Source organism: Gossypium hirsutum, chromosome A01, assembly GCF_007990345.1.
Source record: "Gossypium hirsutum isolate 1008001.06 chromosome A01, Gossypium_hirsutum_v2.1, whole genome shotgun sequence".
NCBI lineage: Eukaryota > Viridiplantae > Streptophyta > Magnoliopsida > Malvales > Malvaceae > Gossypium > Gossypium hirsutum.
The window spans coordinates 40,811,649-40,817,285 of record NC_053424.1 but is presented as its reverse complement, the minus strand read 5'-3'; the positions used below and the strand labels follow the sequence as shown (position 1 = coordinate 40,817,285).

The window sequence follows — 5,637 nt, the reverse complement described above, 5'->3', positions numbered from 1 at the left end:
GTTAATTGATCTCCTTTTCAATTCAACATATATTTCATGTTTACTTTTAGATTTATGAAAAATATTATTTTGGAATTCATAATTATCTCTCTTAAATTATGGTTAGCATTCTAATTTAGTTCTTTTAAAACATTTTATTTGAGTCATCGAATAACAAGTGTCTTAACAATCATATTCTTCTGTCATTTTAGTTGTTAGCATTGGCCATTAAAATTTGGCTATCTAGATTAGGGTATAACATGAATCAAATTTTAATTAAGTTAAACAATTCGTGGCGTTTTTCCCAAAACGCCGCAAAATGTTATGCTTTAGAGGCATTTTCATTCAAAACGCCACAAATGTGTATTACGAGTCCAAAAAACGACGCCGTATTATCCTTGTTTTTAGTGGCGTTTTCCCAAAACGCCGCAATAGGTTATACATTAGCAGCAAAACGGCACCGTTCTATGTTTTGTTTTTAGTGGCGCTTTGTACAAACGCCACAAAAATGTATTACGAGTTCAAGAAACGACACCGTTTATCCTTGTTATTGGTGGTGCTTTGACAAAAAACGTCGCAAATTTGGGTTATGTGTTTTCTAAACAGCGCCGTTTTATTCTTTGTTTTTAGTGGCGCTTTATATAAAACGCCGCAAATTTGTATTAAGGTTTCAGTAGACGATGCCGTTTTGGCAATGTTATGAATGGCGTTTTGGTGCCAAACGCCGCAATAAGCTATACATTACCGGCATTTTATCTGGAAACGCCACAAATATGAGTTAAATGTTTACAAAACGTCTGCGTTTTGTTCTTTGTTTTTAGTGGCGTTTTATTACAAACGCCATAAATTGATTTAGTTTTATACGAAAACGTCGTCGTTTGTTTCCATCCAATATATCCATAATGTTAAACCTGAAAGAACTTAGTTTTCCCCCACCCAAATTTCCCCAAATCCCTAACTTTTCCCCTAATCCCTAAATATTTCCCCGAATCAAAATCGAAATATCCTTCTGCCGTTGAAGACTCTGACTGCCTTTGAAGACTCCGAGTGGATGACCTGCTGTATCGCCGTCCCCTCTACTGCGACTGTCACTTTCGCTCTTCTCTGCCACAACCAATCAGTAACTTTCAGTACTTGCTTTAAAATTTATCAGTAATATTTGCTTGTTTTGAGAGTGTTCATGACAGATATATAATATTAACATAATTAGTTATTGATCTTTCTCCACCGAAATATCTTGAGGAAAGTTTGGTCTCTCATTTCTCACTACTGTCGTAGCTTATAACTAAAAATTGATGAGTTTTCCCTTTTGATTTTTGTTGGATATTTTGATATAGATGATAGATAAACATAGCACAAGTGTTAAATTCATGAATTAACTTAAGTTTTGATTATATCTCCATTGTTGGATTGGAAGTTTAGATGTCATGGTTGAAGAGGATTAAGTTAACTTATGTTAAAAATCATGTTAAAATTGTAGTGGGTGGAATTTGTTGAAGTTGAATTAAGTTTTAGTTGTATAGATAATTATGTATCATTAAATACCTAGGAATAGGAATTTTGAGGTTTGATAATGATTAATGGTAAGATCCCTGTAATATATTCATAAATTTAAATTTAAATTCGATCAAGAAAATTAAAAGATGAAGAATTTTCAGATATTAAGGTTTAAAAATAATTTATTTGTAAAGTAAGCAATTATACTTTGTTTGACATTGTAAAAACAAAAAATAGTATCAAGTAATAAGGGAGAATATGCAAGAATAATAATCGAACAGATCCAACATAAAATCAAATTGAAGGTCGCTGAGCTCATCCATTGATGTTCACTAGGATAGGATTTGTTTTATAGATGAGATGTATGGATAAAATAACTGGTGTACTGCATTGGTTAATATAATTAAGTTACAAAAATCTCAGAAAATACGGCAAAGGGTCTCAAAGAATTGTAAGCCTGGAAACCAATCACATACATCAAGATTGTTGGGCATGATAGTGGGGCAATCCACACCTTTTATTCTACAATCCTTGAAATTGTAAGTCAACGCGGTACCATCTTTAAATACCATGAATAGTGAGTCTCCTCCTTCCTTAGATTGAATTGCACAAAAAAGTTGATATCCTTTGGGGTTAGAGGACACAGTATTGATTCGAGGTTTAAGATCTAAACTGTACTTTAAGTACCAATCCGAATGATCCTCTACCATCTCAAATATACTGTACTTCAGCAATTGCAAGCTTCTAATAGCCTCTAGACTCCCCAAAATACCTAACCCTGCATCACTAACTATAAGCATTCGCATTGTTTTCAACATCAAACCATATTGATTCCGGAAGATAACTGTCCAATGGATCACACCCTTAAAGAAAAGCCCAAGTTCAAAGTTCACACCCCAATCCCATGTGAATTTGATTTTCGAGAAACTCCAAGAATTAGTTTCTGATGAGTATATGTTGATAAAAAACTGAACACGTTTCATGGAAACCTACCATAATAACCTTTGTGCCTTTTAATTATTTTTTAAGAGTTTATAAATATTTGACTTACTTCACCATTATAAAGAATAGATATTTTATTAGTTTAATAAATTTTACTATGTTACTTCTTTTTAAATTTTGAGCAATTTACCTTATTTATTTCCTTTTCAAGGTTGAGAGATTTACCTTGTTATTTTTTCATTATCCATGTTTTTAAGTACAAGTTAACTCTGGGTGTGGGAAGGAATCATTTTGTGACACTCCACATCTTATCCAAACAATAAATTTAAATGCCAAATGTCAAAGTAACTCAAATAATTAACCATCAAAACATGCAAGTTTTAAAATTAATAATAAAAAAAGGTTTATAGATTTGCTTTTTGCTTTTTGTGTTTATAAGTAACAGTTGCTTTTTGCTTTTTTAATCTGTTTTTTTATAACAGATTTGCCAACTGCTTCAAACTGGGTGAGAAAGGTGTGGAGAATGATATAGATGTAGATGAAGCACTTCAGTAGAGGAAGTCTGAATCAATTTGGTCGCTGTACTAAAAGATTATCTTCAGGTCAGCTTCTTCTTCTTCATTTGGATAGCTATATGCTGAATAATTCATCATGTTTGTAATAATTGTAATCAGTTGGAATTGTTGGATTGGGCAAGATCGGATCAGCAATAGCAAAAAGAGCCGAAGCTTTCAACTGCTCTATCAGTTACCACTCGATATCTAAGAAACCAAATACAAAGTACAAATACTACTCAAATACAAAGCCTAGATAACCAGAAGGTTAGCTACTCTTTTATTTTCTTTTTATTTTCGTTTTTTTTAAATTACCATTCTTGTTTATCGTAAGATTATTTTTTAATGGATCAGTAATGGATCATGTTTTTAACTTATTTCAAGTCTGTCATTTGATTACTTTTTTTAATTTACTTATGTTGTTTATCCTTAGAGACTTGTTATGCTATCTTTTATTTTTTTAATTTGCTTATTCTGCTTATCTTTAGGATCTCTTTGCTACTGGTTCCAATGCGTATGTTCTTACTTACAATAATACTGTAAAAGGGATCATTTCTACTCAATTTGCAACCTTTTAATAATATTATACCTCTCGACATGTATGCTTGCCATGTGAATTTTTTCTACCATAATTTCATAATTTGTGATTTAATATTTCTATATTTCTATCACGATTTTTAATAAATTTATTTATTGATATAATATGTCCCATCTAATATACAAATATTTCTATCACGATGTTTAATAAATTTATTTATTAATATAATATGTCCCATCTAATATACAAATATTTAATAAAATATTTTATATAGTTTTTAACTTCAATTTAAATTATTATTGAAATATTCTCGTCCGTTTTATCACAAATATTATTGTTCGTTTTATCACAAATATTATCGCCCGTTTTATCATTTAAGTTAAAATTTTTATTCAAAATAAATCATACCTTTTAAGCTAAATACGGATGTCCATACAGTGGTTTAACATATACTTAAGAAAAGATGACTTGTAAAACATAAATTAAATTAATTGTGGACTATTTTAACTGCACATGTGATTTGTCAAATAAAAACGACCGACATGTATATTATTGAATTAAAATAATTTTTTTCAGTATTATTTAATTAAAATAATTTTTATAAATATTATTTAATTAAATATTATTTAATCCGCAGCTTACCTGTAGATACTTGATGCTTGATATGTATTATCCATGTGATTATCCACATCGTTAAATAAAAAACTTACATAATACATAAATATATTTGATAAATATTTAACATAACTTACAAAACTTACATAACTTATATAACTTACATAACTTATATAACTTATATAACTTAGATAAATATATAACTTACATAACTTACATAACTTATATAACTTAGATAAATATATAACTTACATAACTTACATAACTTACATAACTTATATAACTTACATAACTTAGATAACTTATATAACTTAGATAAATATATAACTTACATAACTTACATAACTTATGTAACTTAGATAAATATATAACTTACATAAATATATATCATATCATAACTTACATAACTTACATAATACTTAAATATATTTGATATCATAATTTACATAACTAGCTTACGAAACTTACTTAACTTACATAATACACAAATCTATACTTGAAAATCCCGCAACTTACCTGAATTAGTTTATACCCATTAGAGGCTTGATATTTAGAATAATGACATGATTTAAATCAATTGAGAACATTTAAATAACTATAATATGTTGTCAACTTTAGATTTCAAGAACTACGAAATGGATAGGAGTTGGATGAAATTGTCAAAGGTAAGCAATGCCTATCAAAAGGGAGTACAAACTTTTCTAAATTTTGCATTTCAAAATGCAAGCCAAAAGAATATGATTCTTTGCCCCTGTAAGAAGTGTGACAACATCAACTGACATTTTCGTGAAGTTTTCTACGAACATCTAATTGTTGATGGCTTTATTCGGGGGTATAAAAAATGGATTTTCCATGGAGAGTGTACATTTAGTGGAACTTCTTCAACGATTAATCCAACTTATCCTTATACTGATTACCATCAGTATGTTAGACAAGATGACATGAAGATATGTTACGGGATGCATTTAATATGCATAGTCATGGTGAGCAATCGTTTCCACCTGACTTTATTGCATTCGATGAATGTAATATTGGTGGAAATGTTTTTTGTGAAACAGGAACAAGTGCACCTGATGAGGAGCCAAATGAAAAAGCGGCAAAGTTCTACAATTTACTTAATGAAATGAATGAAGAACTTTACGAGGGATCAAAATATTCGAAATTGTCCTTCTGCATTCGTCTATTTCACTTAAAATGTTTGGGAGGGTGGACCGAAAACTCTTTTATCATGCTGCTAGAGTTTTTGAGAGAGATATTTCTGTTTGCAAAAATTCCCCAGTCTTGTCAAGATATGAAGAGACTAATAAAAGATTTAGGCCTTGGGTACGATAAAATTCATAGTTGCCCAAATGACTGCATGTTGTACTAGGGTGATTAAAAAAACCAACAGTCTTGTCATGTTTGTGGTAAGTCTCGTTGGATGAATAGTAGTACAGAAGATGTGAGTAAGGATGAAGGTGGGGCAAAGTTAAGAAAGAAGCCAGTCAAGGTCTTGCGATATTTTCCCCTAAT

General features: G+C 30.2%; 1 long non-coding RNA gene across 1 annotated transcript; it reads left to right on the top strand.

Annotated features, from left to right (window-relative positions):
• Window positions 1-2,900: 2,900 nt before the first annotated feature.
• LOC107921968 (uncharacterized) lies at window positions 2,901-3,240 on the top strand. The gene is made up of 2 exons (XR_001691163.2): window positions 2,901-3,020; window positions 3,093-3,240. It is a non-coding gene; the product is annotated as an uncharacterized lncRNA (long non-coding RNA).
• The last annotated feature ends 2,397 nt before the right edge of the window (window positions 3,241-5,637 follow it).